Consider the following 19,084-nt stretch of genomic DNA (forward strand, 5'->3'; position numbering starts at 1 on the left):
TTCAAGATCCCTTTGGAATATTTTTTTTAAGTTAGAAATTATAAAAAAGAAATTGAAAAATGTAAGTGCAAATATATTCCTTGACAAAAAATAATCTCATGTTGGCATCATTGACATTCTCTCAAAAAATGGGTGTTTGTTAGTGCGCGTTAAAGCTAACGCAAGTTAACAATTTTTAAATGAATTAATATTTTTTATTAAGGTTTAGACATTATAAAATCTATGAAATAAACCAAATATAGAAAATTCTACTTTTAGATCAGAATAAATTTGAGATTTTGTTGGCGTCCGTGATTTTAAACTGCAACAAAAAAAAAACTGTATGCAATGTACAAAACATAAGTACACTATAATAGAGCTATGAAGTGTACAGAAAACCATTTTCAATATATGTACACCTAGTTTACTTTGAACCGATTTCTAATGTTAAATATATCTAATATTGTAATATTTTCTTTTCATTCAGTAATATTTTTTGTATTATTTATTGAAAAAAGTCTTCTTGATTTCAAACGATGACAATTTATATTTAATTGCTCGTTCCACGGGAATCTTGCTAAATACTGCAATTATTGCCAAACTGTTTATGAATTATAATTTTGTCGTCATTCAAGGAACTACAATTTTTATTTTCGTTCCTTCTACCGGAATCAAGCGCTTTTTTCCGCTTTATACTAGCGAAGAAATAACTTTTGAAAACTCAAAGCAACTAACTGTTTTCAGTCATTTTGCGTCAAATTATTACTTAAAATGGCAGATTTTTCTCTTCAATCGTTCACTTGGAAAGTAATTGTATGACTAAAAAGTAGCGCATAGATAATGATTATTACACGAATAAAAGCAAATAGATTTATAAAATTTTCAAGAAATTTGAAGAACAACTACTTGCGGTAGCAAGATAAACTAAAACACCATTATTTAGAAAAGATAGTTAAAATTTAAATTCAAACGAATACGAGGAGAACATTTTGGAACAGCATTCATTAAACTTTTTTAACTTCATTATTCCTCATACCTGTGTTCCGAAAGTTAAAAAAAAACTGTTTGTTGCCAAAATATAGTTACAAAAATAATATAAACAGTTTAAGTCAAAAGTTTTACAGTCAATAAATAAAAAGTAAAAGTATAATTTATTTTTAGCGTAGTTTATTTTTTCGTCAAAAACGTATGTGGGATAGATACCACATACTTTTGTTCGATTTAATAAAACTCAGCCACAGCATGTACCTCATGCTGATAAATCACATTAATCATGAAATAATACTTCTGTTTTAGTGTTCTTTTCCGTAGTTCTCAAGACTTGATCTCTCGGAAGAAATCTCAAGTGCATTAGTATTCGATATCTTGCTTTTCTGTTTCTCGTCTGTTGCTTTCTTCTTGGTATCCCCTGACGTCATCAATCTCGCGTTATCTCGTGCCATTCTATGTTAACATTGCGATACGACTCGTTTGTTTTTCCATCTCTCAGAAACGATGAGGAAAAAACATCAAATCGTTCATTCTTGAGGAGTACAAGACAAAGAAGTTGAAAAGATTGTCGTAGATTTTTACCTCAAGTTGCAGTTAAACGATCTAATGGGAAAATCAGTTAATGAAAAATAGGATTTTATTCAACTTTCTCAACAATAACTTTTTTTGCCTTCTTAATACGGTAATTGAGTTTATAAAGTAATACAATCCAATTAAATGCAAAAATGTATGGCAACATTGAACCACATGAGTTAGACTTGAATCACTTCTATTTATCTTTATCTATTAACTAGCAGTACCCGCACAGCGATGCCCGTGCTAAAAATTTAATGGAGGTCCGTTGAATAAAAAAAAATGACGCCCCCTCCCCCTCTGATGTGAAATGATCATTTTTCTTTGTATAAAATGCGTACTCACGTTTTCAAAAAAAAAAAAAAACTATTTAAGTTTCTTTGGAATTTAAAACTTTTCGTCGAATGATTAAATTAGATTTATATTTGCTTTAGAACTCTATTTAGCGAGTAAAGCGCTTTTTACTTCAATATAAAATATTTCGCTAAATAAACAAAAAAAGACATCAAATAATATTTTTCAAATGTAAAAATAATTCCTTAACTCTATTGTTTATCGCCAAATTTGCCCAGCAACCACGCTATCATAATCCATCCGTCTAACGAAAAAAAAAAACATGCCGTGGACCACTCAAAAATCATCGTCAGAAAAAAAGAAAATGTCGTACATTTCACTCGGATATAAACAAATCAAAAGTTCCTTTTATTTCAAAACAAATCGCCAAAACAATGAATTTCATTAACGGTTGCCTTAAAACAATAATCCTAAATTGAACTGCTCAGGGCCTAACGCGCCAAGCGACCACGCTACCGGAAACCAGTCCTTTTGCGAGTGAAGCGGTTTTTTTTCTTTGGCAATAATAAATGTTTCGCCAAATAAACAAAAAGGTATATGATCACATTTACAGTAGCTTTCACATCTTTACATATTAAGAGCTGCGTTTCCCGACTTTGCCCGGTCTACCTTGAGAATAAAAATTGTGTCGAGTGACATATATTCAACAATCAGGCTTAAATAAAAGGAAAAAAAACCACCATGCAAAATTACCCTTCCAAACATTGATGATATATCTAGAGTGCTCGGGAAAAAGAGTATAAGTCGCGCCTACATTCAGATCAAAATGATATAAGTCAAATAATTTAATTATTTTCAACAATATAGTTCAAATGAAGGTTAAGCAATGTTGATTTACTAATTTTGAAAAAGAAAATTGTAGTAAACATTGTGAAAATAAACAAACACCTGATGGAGTGGTCTACTTCTGAAATCTAGAAGGAAAGCTGTGGAAAAACAGCTCCCCTTAAAATTCAGTATTTTTGACTTATACTCTTTTGCCCGAGCACCCTAGATATATTAAAATACTTTTAAGAAATTAAAGTGCGAAAGATGGATTTTGAAAGCGTAACCATGGAAACATGAAATACAACCTGAAATAAATAAACAATGGATTCAAAAAGCGTAGTCGTGGAAACGTGAAAATAAAATAGTTGACAAACTGAAACAAAATGACATATTTCGAAATTGATTTAAAAACGCTTGTAACTTTTTTCCTTTGAAGATAGAAGCTAATTTTTTCGACCACAGGTCGAGATATTTCTGGAGTAAAAAATGTTGCTTTTTTCAATGGTGTTAAAAAGAAAACTGTAGGACAATTCCATCACTTTTTATTGATAGATTTAATGAAGAAAGTAGTGCCTAAATTTCAGCTAAGCCTAAAAAAGTTCGAGCTAAAAATGCAAATTACTCCCGTCGTAATGAAGTTAGAGCATCGAAACAAATTGCTTAGAACGCGGAAAATTCTATCCTTTTCAACGATGTATAATATTAATATGTTCAAGTAATTTTTCACTCCTTTAATAGCCAATAATAGGCAATTTACGTAAAATTTGGGCCTAAATTGGAATAAAAAAAGAACTATTAATCGGATTTTTTCGAATTATAGCCTATGTTACTCAGTCAGAAGGCACCTTTCATACAGTGAAAAATTTTTTCAAATAGGTGCAGTGGTTCCGGAGATTACCTCGAACATATAAACACAAAAATTCGTCCTCTCTCTTTATAATATTAGTAAAGATAGGCAAGCCGTTTTCTTTAGGTATAGATTCCTCCTTTGCTTGTGAACCAATTTCTTTCATTCTTTTTTTTTTGTTCGGTAGCTATTGCCGAGTTTTAGTGTCATCAATAAAAATTTTTGAAATCGAACGCTAATTAACGGCGGAGATATTAATAAAAAACTCATTTTCGACCTAAATGGCTCTTTCTTTCGCGAACGGATGGGCCAATATTTTCAAATTTGATATGGTTGGAAAGGTCTTTAAAAAACGCTCCTAACGAAAAAATTGTCAGGGCGCCCAAGGTCCAATAACCTAAATCCACTAGAAAAAAAGTTATAAGCATTTTTTAGCTAGCGAAACTCAAAAATTTTAATTTTATCTCTTTTCCATTGTTGAAATCCATTGTTGGAAGCGTGAAACATTGAGTTTTAATTCATTTTTCAAACCGCTTTTTCTACACAAAAAATGCATTTTAATGCTTCGAGCTTGGTATGGGTGGAAAGCTCGCGAAAAATGCTTTAAAACACGTTTTACCCGGTTTTACCGCGCAAAAACGCAAATAAGCTAGGAGCGCTAGAAAAAGCGCTAGAAGCAATTAAAAGTTGATGAAAATTCATTTTTATTTGCTTTTCACGCGACATAGTTAGAGTGAAGAAATTGCTGGATAAAATTGTAGTGTTGCCAATTCTCGCTTGAGCATAAAGAAATGAAATACTTGCATTTGTTTTTATTATTGAGGCTTTTGAGGGTAACTACAGGCATTTAAAATATTTTTTTTACTTTCTTCTATATCTAATATATAGAAGAAAGTATTGGATTCGTGCAAATTTTCGAATTTCGAATTTTGACGGATTCGAACGTTTTGAGGTGTGCTGAGTCCATTTCGATCATTTTTGGAAAATGTCTGTCTGTCTGTATGTGTGTGTGTATGTGTGTGTGTATGTGTGTGTGTATGTGTGTGTGTATGTGTGTCACGTCTGTGTGTGACCAGTTTTTTGTGGCCGCTCTACAACAAAAACTACCGCATGAAATCGAACGAAATTTGGTACACATATGTGCCCCTATGTGAACGTGTGCCCATTAGTTTTTGGCTCGAATTCCTACAAGGGGGGTGGAGCAATGGGACGTTTTTCGAGTTACGCGTGCTTGCTATTCCTCAGGAAGTAACTGGCGGAATCAAACAAAATTTGATCCATATGTTGGTATTAACAGGAACAGGTGCTGATTCAATTTTGGTGTCAATAACTCAAAGGGGGGTTGAGCTATAGAACGTTTTTTGTCGTCAATTGTGACTGCTGTATCTCAAGAAATAATGAACGGAATGAAAGAAAAATTTATCGGCAAGTAGCCCTTAGTGGGTATAAGAACTGATTTTATTTTTGTGTCAACAGCTAAAAAGGGGGTAGCGCAATCACCCGTTCTTTTTTTCCATTTTGAGTGCCCTATCTCAAGAAGTAATGCTACGTTCTGGTTGAAATTTGGAATATATGTGAATCCATATGTAAACAGGCTTTGGTTCTATTTTGACGCCGATCGCTCCAAGAGGTGTTGATTTTTTTTTTTTTTTTTCGAATAAAAATATTTTTATTAATGCAACAATAAGAAAGATAAATCGTAATAGATTGTCGTCTGCGTATTTCTCGTGATTTTAATTGTATGGAAATGATAGGAAATATTATCGCAATGATTTAAAATTTTTAACTGTTGCCATCTTATGTTTGTTAACAAATAAAATATTTGTAATTCATTCAAGCAAGGCTTTTAAAATAACTTTCAATTTTCGCTCTTTGCTTTGCTTTCGCAATAATTCAGACATTGGGATAGTCGTCAAGTTTTTGCATGTGTCATTTTGTTTTTGTTGGGAATATTGCTTCCTCGTCAAGCATGGGGAGGGATCAGAAAAAAAAAAAGAAAAATATAGAAGAAAGTTTCGTGATGGCCACAACATACTAGTTGATTATGTTTTCGCGATTTTAATATGTAAATAAATTATTTTACGGAGTGAGGGACGACTTTCAGTTCCAGCTTCCAATAATACCTGCATTTTCTATCTCCACAAACAGATCTCAAGGTGAAACTTTTGATAAAATTTGCCTATTATTACGACGTCCAGTGCTTTCGAAAGACAATTACATGTTGCCGTGAGTAGAGTTCGTTCATTTGACTGTTTGAAATTTTATATTTAACAGCAAGATCATGCCTACTTTTACAAAAAATATTGTTTATGCAGAAGTTTTACGTATTGAGGGAGTTTTGCGGTATCATTTCATTCAGAACGACTTCCATAATTGTGAAATAGGCGAACTTGATCCATTTTGGCACCAATGCCAGGACGAGTAATATTTTTCTTTTGCATTTGTAAAAAACGAGTACAGAAATGTCTATTTGCAAGGAACTGACTACGAATGAAGTCCCTCTTTAAGATGGGTTTCATTAAATTGTAACCGTTCGTGACAAGGCGGAGGAAATAAATGACAAGAAGAACATAGAATGGGGAGAATGGGACATCAAGCTTTTTTTTGATAAGAACGTTTAATGAAAAACTGTGATATATAGCAAAGGGAAGAGGGGTTATGGTGAAGTGTGAAACTTTGCGACAAAGGGGAGAGAGATCAAAAATTTTGAAAAGTGCATTTGTCAGTTTTCCCCTAAACCGTAAACAAATCACAAACACGATTTTTTAAAAAATTACACTATTATTGCGACGTCCAGTGGTTTTGAATGGACAATTTGTAATGTAGCAAGTAGGATTCGTTCATTTGACTGTTTGGAATTTATTAATTCTAACAGCAGAAGTCAAAGCAACTTACTCAATAATATTAAACTTATTAAAAGAAGCATTGTTCATGCAGAAGTTTTACGTATAATCTGAGTTTTGCATAATCATTTCATTCGGGAAGATTTCAATGATTGTAAAATTGGCGGACGCTCTTCGTCTATTGGCGTCAAATTTTTGGCACCAATTGCAGCTCGAGAAATGTTTTTACTTTGCATACGAAAACAAAGAGTAGAGAAATGTATATTTGCATACGGTTGTCACAAAATAGGGGCTGTCCACGAATGAAGTCCCGCTTTAAGGTGGGGTTCACGAAATAGTAACAGTTTGTGACAAGGGAGAGAAAGACAAGACAAGAGGAGCATACGATGGGGAGAACGTGACAACAAGCCTTTTTTTAATAGGAACGTTTATGAAAAACAGCGTGACATGTGACAAAGGGAAGAGGAGGTATAGTGAAGTGCAAAACATTGTAACAAAGGGGGGAGAGGCTCGAAAATGTTGAAAAGTGTGACATCAATTATTCACTGCCCTTAACCATAGACAAATCACAAATTCGACCTTTTTTAAAAATTGTACTATTATTACGATGCCCAGTGTTTTTGAATGGACAGTTATACGTTGCCACGAGTAGAGTTCGTTTATTTGATACTTGGAAATTTATATTTTTAATGACGAAGAAGCAACTTACTCAATAATAGTAGGCGTTTTATAAGTAACATAGCTCAACCAGAAGTTTTACGTATAAATTGAGTTTTTTGATGCTTCATTTCATACGGAAAGATTTCGAAAATTGGATAATTGGTGATTTTTATCCATTGGCGTCATTTTTTTTGTTTCCAATGCCAGCGCGAAAAAATTTTTTCCTCTGCATACATAAACAAAGAGTAGGGAAATATTTATTTGCATAGGGTTAGCACAAAGCAACATGATATCCAAAATAAAATTATTCAAGCCAGCAATTTGTCGACCACAACAATTTCTCAATGGGGTTGTTTCCTTCAATCAAAACTACTACTTTTTGTCACTGAAATAGATAGAATAAGGGGAAAAAATGTTGAGCCAGAAAAAACTTTTATTTTCTCAATAGTTGTTTTTTTTTTTTTTTTTTTTTTGAATGTCCGATTTTGGAAATAAGGCGTGGTCTTTATGACGTTATAAGTGATGTACTTTGGCGCGCGACTCCATTGCCGCGCTAAATTTTTACGGTTTGCTCTACTGCATTTCCGGGTTATAATAATTTGCACTGTGTACTAATGGCATCAATGAGTGGCATTTTATCGCTTTTGATTCCAACAAATTAATTCCAATCTGCTCATCAATTAAAACAGTTGTTAAAAAATATTAACTTTTTTCAAATTATTTAAAAAATTGTTAAACTTTTTCTTTTCAAGCATCCTCTTTCAGTAAAAAATACTTTGAAAATTTCGGAAACAACTCCATTACCGAAACATCCCCTTTATCCATTTATTTTGAGATTAACAGATAAAAAGCAAAATTGGAATAAATTATTAGTGTGGTATTGTGTCCGTATAAAGATTGTATGTTTTCAGATATGCAGTAAACATAAGTAAGAGTATAAATATAAATGTTATAAATAGTTAAATTCATACAAGTTTTCAAAAATATTCATTTATGAATATGGTCGATTTTCGACCACTGGGCGAACACTAGTTATCATTACTGTTTATGCTTATTTATTGTTTCGTTTGTATTTTATATTTGACTTTAAAAAAAACTGTAGAAAACTCAATGTGTTGCTGTCTGATAGCAAAATTGTAATGTCAGGTTTTTTTTTTTTTTTTTTTTTGCTTTTTTTTAAACAAAATAATTTGGCAGCACCACGCACAACTCACTCTATAATCCATTTATTTTGAAGATGCTTTTTGGAAGCTACTCTATAATGCTGATTCCCCCCACCCCCACCCCACCCCATTGCTACTTTCCTGGTAAAAAGTATTTGTATTCAATTTTCTGTTTGCATTCCCACAAATGTTCTCATACATTTCATTTGGAATCCGTAAATTCGCCCAATTTTATGTTGATTTTTTTTTTTAAAGCCCTAAACATGTACTGTGCACATGTTCGACATTGAAAATGCAACACCAAGAATTCGTGGTCAGAAATTTATGCGAAATGCAGGGTAGACGCGCGTCACTGAGTTATGCAAATGATGGGAATGCGCAACTCTCCAACGCAGGTGGTATAAGATATAAAAAAAAGAAACTAGCCGTTATTTCTGCCATACGAATCATCGAAGAAATGTTGTTTTTCTCTTGAAGGATACGTGTAATAGGAGAGAATGCCATGCCGTCAGTAGAGGGAAAAGGAGAGTTCTGCGGCAGGAGGGGGCTCTAGGGCTCATAGCCCCCTCCCACTCCCCCTCTGACCTTGGGGATGACCTTGGGCTGCCCCTCCCACCCCCTCACGATCTTCCTCCGACCTCCACTTCCTCCGACCTTGGGGTTGCGCCGCCTCCCCCTCCCCCCGACGCCGTCCCTCCCCACAACCGGGGCCGCCGCGAGAACCCGTAGAAGGTGATGAGGTTTTTTCGCGCGCTTTTTTTTTTTTTTCGCGCATTTTTGGACTTAGAATATTTTGAACTTGTTGTCATGACAACCAGAGTTTTTAGTTTTCGGTTGGCAACACCTGTTGCTATGCTTTAACTTATGCGGTGTTTAACGTTCATGGCGCCATCTATTGAGAGGTTTATTTTTATTTTTTTTATTTCTACGAATTTAATTATTTTTATTTTTACAGAGTGTTGAAGTTGGGAATCGAACACCCAAACTTTGAGTTAGCAAAAACGTATGCTAACCACTATGCTATATTTTTCATTACTCTTTCAGTCTTAATGTGAATCTGTACCATGACAACGAGTATTACAATTAAATTAATTTTAAAACCATCAGTTAATTTACTCTTTAGTACTAATCATGGCATATCATTAACTGAATTTCAGCTCATAATTGAAACTATAATCATTATTATTATTTTTCATAATAACAAAGTTTTCACTTAAGTAAAGATTTATTTAAATACAACCCATTCGAGATTTTAGATTTATTTCAATGCTTTGTGGACTTGAAATATATTTTAAACTTTGATTTTCTTTTTCATGCATTTCAAACTTTATCCTTTTTATTTTTTCTAACTTGTTAAATTTTCTTAACTAATTTCTTTTTTCTTTGTCAAATTTACAAATATTTTTTCTAACTTGTAAAAATTTCGAAGAAATAATTTTCTTAACTAATTTTTTTTTTGACTTTCATACAACAAAATATTTTTTCTTACTTGTTAAATTTTCAAAGAAATAATTAACTTAAATATTCTTTCACACATTTTGAACTTTAACGTTTTTTCCTGTCATTTAGCACTTTGATTTTTTTTTCACTATTTTAGCGTTTTTCAATTATTTTCAGTCTTTAACTATTTTCTTAACTTTTTAGTCTTTAACTAATTTCAAGCATTTCAGACTTAGATTATTTTTTCGTGATTTCGATTTTTTTTTTAGTATATTTTAGAGTTTGATCATTTTCTCGCTTGTTTTTACTTTATCGTTTTTTTCCGATATTTTTAAACTTAGAAATTTTTCGCAATTAGTGACTGGAATTGAAACCTCAAATTTTTCGAAACATTATCAGGTCTACAATTTTCATCCAACTAATTTAATTTAAAAACTTGCAATCAATTTACTCTTAGTAGTAATTAACACATATCATTAACAAATTTTTACGGATTTTAAGAAATCAACTTAATTAATTTTTTCCAGTAAGCAAATTTCGCACTCAAGTTACATTTCATCACTGCATATACGTTTCAAGAGTTTCATTGAATTTATCACATACCATTTAATTAACTCTAATAATTACTTTTTCATTAATACTTAACTTAATCATTTTATCATACATTTATTCCAGTTACAAAATTATGCTTAAAAGTTATTTATTTTTCTTAGCACAAGAGATTTAAACATGTTCCTACTAAAATGCTTTTCACTCTAGTTTGAGTTTACTAAAATAGCAACTCATTTACGATTTAGATTCATTTAATCGTCTTTGATTCTTTTTCATTATTATTATTTTACATTATCACATACGTTATTATTTTTATACATTTATCCATTTAATTTTCCAAAATCTACAATCAATTTACTCTTCGTATTAATTAACACTTGTCACTATCAAATATTTTCATGAATTTTAAAGATTATCTTCTTAAATAATTTTTTACTGTAACCAAATTTCCCACTCAAGTTATATTTTATCACTACATATGCTTTTCATGAGTTTCATTTAATTTATCGCATTTCATTTAATTAACTCTAATAATTATTTTTTATCATCGATATTTAAGTTAATCATATTTTCCTTTATTTTTTTTTTTCATGCAAACACTCTTGATGGAATAAAACAAAATTTTCAACTTTCATGAATTAAATCCCCTCTGACTATTTTATTTTACTTTACCATACTTTACTATTTTACTTACTGCGTTTTACTATTTATCATTCATTACAGCTTTTCCAAAATATTACTTTACAACCAACTAATTTCATTAACAGAATTTTCATTACAATTTATAAATTTCACTTTTATTTAATTATTTTTAGCTACGCTAAAATAAAACACATCACATAAAAAAGTTAAACATCAATGAAGAACCCGAGAAATGTTAAAATTATAAGTCGAGTATCAAAACTTCATGTCAGGAAATTTTAAAAATAGACTTACCGAAAAATAACTTCTACTGAAATTCATTTCAAAACTTGGAATCAATTTACTCTTAGCATTAATAAACACTTATCATTAAGAAATTTTCATGGATTTTAAAAATCAACTTATTTAATTTTTTCCAGTAAGCAAATTTCGCACTCAAGTTACATTTTATCACTACATATGCTTTTCAAGAGTTTTATTGAATTTATCACATTTTATTTAATTATTTTTTTATTAGTATTAAACTTAGTCATTTTATCGCTTAGTATTTAACTTAATCATTTTCTTGCTTGTTTTTACTTTATCGGTTTTTTTTCCCGTTATTTTTAAACTTAGAAATTTTTCACAATTAGTAACAGGAATCGAACCCACAAATTTTTCGAAACATTATCAGGTCTACAATTTTCATCCAACTAATTTATTTTAAAAACTTGCAATCAATTTACTATTAGTAGTAATTAACACTTATCATTAATAAATTTTCACGATTTTAAAAAAATCAACTTATTTAATTTTTTTCCAGTAAGCAAATTTCGCACTCAAGTTACATTTCATCACTTTATATGCTTTTCAAGAGTTTCATTTAATTTATCACATTTTATTTAATCAACTCTATTAATTATTTTTTGATTAGTATTTAACTTAGTCATTTTATCGCATAGTGTTTTACTTTATTATTATTATTTTTTTTTCATACAAGCACTCTTGTTAGAATAAAACAAAATTTTCAACATTCATGAATTAGAATCACTTTGGCTATTTCATTTTCCCAATAATATTTTACTTTAACAACTAATTTCTTTAACAAAATCGATATCATTTATTTTAGTCTTTATCCTTTTCGAACGATACATTCAAATGGACAGCTATACGTTAAATTAAGAAACTTAATCTAAATTTTGACAAATTAAGTTATAGCTAAATACTGACTAAAATTAAGTACAAAAGACTAACCTTTTTGGGGTGAAATCCCTCAAGTACCAGCTATCGCGAAGTTATTTAAAAACAGTGAATGAAATTGTAATAAGTGGATTGTTAATTATAACTCAATCTCACAAAATTACAATTACACGCATGTTTTATTTGAAATCGCTGCATGCGGCTGGCTGCCCATCGTCGATTTGCAGAACGCATGCCGTGATATCGCAAATCAACTCGGCTGTTGAAAAAAACTACCGTAATCCTACAGCACTTCGGATCGTCCACACACACACCGAGGCGAATTGAGAAAATGACTTTATCAATATTGCTATCTACCCCTTTACCGATAACAGATAACAAACCCCACGTGCTAGTATTATTCACCACCTGGCCTACGTCTTTCAAGTGATGTCACTGTTTCTGACCAATTAAAATTAGTTCACGTTTCTCAAATATCAAGCACATAGATCGACAATAGCCTGATGTCAGGTTTTCCAAACAAAATTTTAGATTTTAATTCGTAGTTTCGAATTAATTTCTTTTTCATTTCAAACTTATAAAAAAAATTTCCAGCTTGTAAGAATATTTCTTTCAAAAACAGATTTTTGATTCAAAACAGTATTTTTTCAAACTTGTAATATTTTTCTACTTAGAAAATGAAATCAAAAATTTTTGTTTTCTTTAATCATATAAAATGTTTTTAAGAAATAATTTCTCAAACTTGTAATATTTTTCCACTAATTAAAAAAAATCAATTTTTTTTTCAATCATATAAAAATAAATTTTTAATCTTACAACAGTAAATTTTTCCGCAAAAATATTTTTTTCAAATCAAAATAATAATAATAATAATATTTTTGTAACATATTGTTTTTTTTCCTTTCAATCTTTTTTTTTTTTTTTCAAAAATTTTCAAACTTACAAAATAAAATTTTTTCAACTGAATCTTCAAACGAAATGATTTAATTAAATTTAAAACTCAATATCACTTTACTCTTAGTATTAATAATCAATAGCACTTAACCATTTACTCTTTGCACTCTAAGTATTAATTAACACACACGCATTACAAATAATAATAATAATGTTTAAGATACTTACAAATCATTCACTCAAGCTTTCAAATATCCATCTAGCATGTTATTGTTCATTCGTGTGAGGGAACTTGTAATAAAACTTTACTTATCAACCGAAATTATAAGCGAAAATATCGCATTTTTTAGCACTTAATATAATCCTACAATTAACAAATTGGTTTTAACTTTGAATTTAAGAAAAATAAAAACTATGACACACTTAGTAACATATCTATCGATGTATATTATTTCATGACAAATCACAAATAGGTGAGGATCTTTTATCGATCATGTGACCAACTAAGTTAAGAAAGAGCGTTCTTATCTCATATGAGAATTTATAAGTCTTTAATATTTCTCTTTAATGTAAGTGTATTGATACGTACGAGTTTGTGTATGTGAATATAACTGTGTATTGTTTTCAAACCATTGTCATGTTTAAGCTTTACGGTTCTAATTTTGACTTTCCACTTAGCATTACTTGAAGTCCTTCGCATGTATTAAACTATAGAAATATCACAAAAATAATATTTTCATTCAGTCTTAATTACAAAACCATACAATAAGATGAAGACAACACCGATAGTATAAAGATTACTTACAAGAAAGTGCATATAAAAAATATATGTAAGAGTGATTTCAAAGTATAATCCATCAACCATATTCAACAACTCAATAAAAACACAAGTCTCTTTTAAAATGATAAACACAATTTATTCACACACACAGTAAAAGACAATTAAATAAACTTACATCTTTAAGTAAAACTCTTCAAAACTTTCAAGCATATTTTTAACATCGATTGCATCAAATAAATCAGACACATGACATTTTAAACATGGACTATCAACATTCAAAGTAACGAAGTCACGAGTCAAGTTTTCCCAATTAACATAAAAAAGAGCCTGTTCGAAAAAAGTGTCGAACTTTCGACCCCTTGTTAATGATTCACATTCATGCACTCTCATGTAAAAAATGAATCCATTTTTACAACCCACACATTCTTTTTAGAAAGGTACTTTATGTTGCATATGAGCTCATCAAATAGTCACTTACGTAGAGAATCAGCCAGTTTACTAACTTCTTGTGATGTATATGTGCTGATTTTATCACATCGACAATCACAGGGATATTTTTTCTCAATTTCCGAAAGGATGTACTCTTTTAGAGTATAAGTCATAAGTTTGTCTTTGACACTACGTGAGATACAAGGGGACGCGTAACACAATTTGTCAATCTGGCTTTCCAAAAGTAGAACTCTATCAGGCATCAACTGGAACACTTCTCGTTTCAGTTTGAACAATCTTTGCACACTAACACAGATGTTACCATTCGCACTCGACTCTCCTTTTTTTTATAACAAAAGCGAAATCACGGTCTTCGATTAATTTTTGATTTATATTTTTACGTAGGCTTGAAATAAGTGATCTCCACACATCTGGTTCTAAGGAAATACCATCCATAGTTGGTCGAAAAATACCATCTTTCCCACACGTATATCTTCTAATATGCACGCGTGTACGTTTCCGAAAAGTATTCACCAAAAGTGAAAATACAATCACCCAAGTGTATCATATCATCAGGCTGTGGAGAAGCCTGAATGTTCATTTTCATGTTCGTTGCATCCCATCTGTTCATCTTCAGGCTTCAAAGTTTCAGAATGATTTTCACCAGCGTTAGTCATTCTTAACTCTCATAGGATTAGGAGTCACAATACTAAAACAACTTCCTGTGAACTTAAAAAATAAATCAAACTAGGTTTTAACACTAGCTGGTGAAGAAAAATCCTAAGTACATAGAATAAAATTTCACGATCTCTTTCAAAGCTCAGAATCACCCTGAAAATGATTCTCCAAACATCCACTATAAACCAATGAATATTCACTTTAACCAATGAGAAGTGTACATAAGTCTCTTGCTACTGACGTCATAGAATATCACACGAACTTTTGAGCAGAGTTGAGTTGTTTTCCTCAGTATTCAGATTTTTAGAAATGCCAACACTTTGACTTCCAACTTCACCCTGACCTACTACGAGTAATTTTAAGATGGTAGCAGGTTTTCACATCACATCGAATGCCGATGACGTTTTCGCATCTCATGCAAATTGACATGATCAATTACACGTGATTGACCATGTCATGCGCGAGATGTGAAAACTTCATCGGCAAACTTATGACTTATACTCTAAAAGAGTACATCCTTTCGGAAATTGAGAAAAAATATCCCTGTGATTGTCGATGTGATAAAATCAGCACATATACATCACAAGAAGTTGGTAAACTGGCTGATTCTCTACGTAAGTGACTATTTGATGGGCTCATATGCAACATAAAGTACCTTTCTAAAAAGAATGTGTGGGTTGTAAAAATGGATTCATTTTTTACATGAGAGTGCATGAATGTGAATCATTAACAAGGGGTCGAAAGTTCGACACTTTTTTCGAACAGGCTCTTTTTAATGTTAATTGGGAAAACTTGACTCGTGACTTCGTTACTTTGAATGTTGATAGTCCATGTTTAAAATGTCATGTGTCTGATTTATTTGATGCAATCGATGTTAAAAATATGCTTGAAAGTTTTGAAGAGTTTTACTTAAAGATGTAAGTTTATTTAATTGTCTTTTACTGTGTGTGTGAATAAATTGTGTTTATCATTTTAAAAGAGACTTGTGTTTTTATTGAGTTGTTGAATATGGTTGATGGATTATACTTTGAAATCACTCTTACATATATTTTTTATATGCACTTTCTTGTAAGTAATCTTTATACTATCGGTGTTGTCTTCATCTTATTGTATGGTTTTGTAATTAAGACTGAATGAAAATATAATTTTTGTGATATTTCTATAGTTTAATACATGCGAAGGACTTCAAATATTGCTAAGTGGAAAGTCAAAATTAGAACCGTAAAGCTTAAACATGACAATGGTTTGAAAACAATACACAGTTATATTCACATACACAAACTCGTACGTATCAATACACTTACATTAAAGAGAAATATTAAAGACTTATAAATTCTCATATGAGATAAGAACGCTCTTTCTTAACTTAGTTGGTCACATGATCGATAAAAGATCCTCACCTATTTGTGATTTGTCATGAAATAATATACATCGATAGATATGTTACTAAGTGTGTAATAGTTTTTATTTTTCTTAAATTCAAAGTTAAAACCAATTTGTTAATTGTAGGATTATATTAAGTGCTAAAAAATGCGATATTTTCGCTTATAATTTCGGTTGATAAGTAAAGTTTTATTACAAGTTCCCTCACACGAATGAACAATAACATGCTAGATGGATATTTGAAAGCTTGAGTGCATGATTTGTAAGTATCTTAAACATTATTATTATTATTTGTAATGCGTGTGTGTTAATTAATACTTAGAGTGCAAAGAGTAAATGGTTAAGTGCTATTGGTTATTAATACTAAGAGTAAAGTGATATTGAGTTTTAAATTTAATTAAATCATTTCGTTTGAAGATTCAGTTGAAAAAATTTTATTTTGTAAGTTTGAAAATTTTTGAAAAAAAAAAAAGATTGAAAGGAAAAAAAACAATATGTTACAAAAATATTATTATTATTATTATTTTGATTTGAAAAAAATATTTTTGCGGAAAAATTTACTGTTGTAAGATTAAAAATTTATTTTTATATGATTGAAAAAAAAAATTGATTTTTTTTAATTAGTGGAAAAATATTACAAGTTTGAGAAATTATTTCTTAAAAACATTTTATATGATTAAAGAAAACAAAAATTTTTGATTTCATTTTCTAAGTAGAAAAATATTACAAGTTTGAAAAAATACTGTTTTGAATCAAAAATCTGTTTTTGAAAGAAATATTCTTACAAGCTGGAAATTTTTTTTATAAGTTTGAAATAAAAAAGAAATTAATTCGAAACTACGAATTAAAATCTAAAATTTTGTTTGGAAAACCTGACATCAGGCTATTGTCGATCTATGTGCTTGATATTTGAGAAACGTGAACTAATTTTAATTGGTCAGAAACAGTGACATCACTTGAAAGACGTAGGCCAGGTGGTGAATAATACTAGCACGTGGGGTTTGTTATCTGTTATCGGTAAAGGGGTAGATAGCAATATTGATAAAGTCATTTTCTCAATTCGCCTCGGTGTGTGTGTAGACGATCCGAAGTGCTGTAGGATTACGGTAGTTTTTTTCAACAGCCGAGTTGATTTGCGATATCACGGCATGCGTTCTGCAAATCGACGATTTGCAGCCAGCCGTATGCAGCGATTTCAAATAAAACATGCGTGTAATTGTAATTTTGTGAGATTGAGTTATAATTAACAATCCACTTATTACAATTTCATTCACTGTTTTTAAATAACTTCGCGATAGCTGGTACTTGAGGGATTTCACCCCAAAAAGGTTAGTCTTTTGTACTTAATTTTAGTCAGTATTTAGCTATAACTTAATTTGTCAAAATTTAGATTAAGTTTCTTAATTTAACGTATAGCTGTCCATTTGAATGTATCGTTCGAAAAGGATAAAGACTAAAATAAATGATATCGATTTTGTTAAAGAAATTAGTTGTTAAAGTAAAATATTATTGGGAAAATGAAATAGCCAAAGTGATTCTAATTCATGAAGGTTGAAAATTTTGTTTTATTCTAACAAGAGTGCTTGTATGAAAAAAAAATAATAATAATAAAGTAAAACACTATGCGATAAAATGACTAAGTTAAATACTAATCAAAAAATAATTAATAGAGTTGATTAAATAAAATGTGATAAATTAAATGAAACTCTTGAAAAGCATATAAAGTGATGAAATGTAACTTGAGTGCGAAATTTGCTTACTGGAAAAAAATTAAATAAGTTGATTTTTTTAAAATCGTGAAAATTTATTAATGATAAGTGTTAATTACTACTAAGAGTAAATTGATTGCAAGTTTTTAAAATAAATTAGTTGGATGAAAATTGTAGACCTGATAATGCTTCGAAAAATTTGTGGGTTCGATTCCTGTTACTAATTGTGAAAAATTTCTAAGTTTAAAAATAACGGGAAAAAAAACCGATAAAGTAAAAACAAGCAAGAAAATGATTAAGTTAAATACTAAGCGATAAAATGACTAAGTTTAATACTAATAAAAAAATAATTAAATAAAATGTGATAAATTCAATAAAACTCTTGAAAAGCATATGTAGTGATAAAATGTAACTTGAGTGCGAAATTTGCTTACTGGAAAAAATTAAATAAGTTGATTTTTAAAATCCATGAAAATTTCTTAATGATAAGTGTTTATTAATGCTAAGAGTAAATTGATTCCAAGTTTTGAAATGAATTTCAGTAGAAGTTATTTTTCGGTAAGTCTATTTTTAAAATTTGCTGACATGAAGTTTTGATACTCGACTTATAATTTTAACATTTCTCGGGTTCTTCATTGATGTTTAACTTTTTTATGTGATGTGTTTTATTTTAGCGTAGGTAAAAATAATTAAATAAAAGTGAAATTTATAAATTGTAATGAAAATTCTGTTAATGAAATTAGTTGGTTGTAAAGTAATATTTTGGAAAAGCTGTAATGAATGATAAATAGTAAAACGCAGTAAGTAAAATAGTAAAGTATGGTAAAGTAAAATAAAATAGTCAGAGGGGATTTAATTCATGAAAGTTGAAAATTTTGTTTTATTCCATCAAGAGTGTTTGCATGAAAAAAAAAAAATAAAGGAAAATATGATTAACTTAAATATCGATGATAAAAAATAATTATTAGAGTTAATTAAATGAAATGCGATAAATTAAATGAAACTCATGAAAAGCATATGTAGTGATAAAATATAACTTGAGTGGGAAATTTGGTTACAGTAAAAAATTATTTAAGAAGATAATTTTTAAAATTCATGAAAATATTTGATAGTGATAAGTGTTAATTAATACGAAGAGTAAATTGATTGTAGATTTTGGAAAATTAAATGGATAAATGTATGAAAATAATAACGTATGTGATAATGTAAAATAATAATAA

The sequence above is a fragment of the Uloborus diversus genome, chromosome 7 (genome assembly GCF_026930045.1).
Source record: "Uloborus diversus isolate 005 chromosome 7, Udiv.v.3.1, whole genome shotgun sequence".
NCBI lineage: Eukaryota > Metazoa > Arthropoda > Arachnida > Araneae > Uloboridae > Uloborus > Uloborus diversus.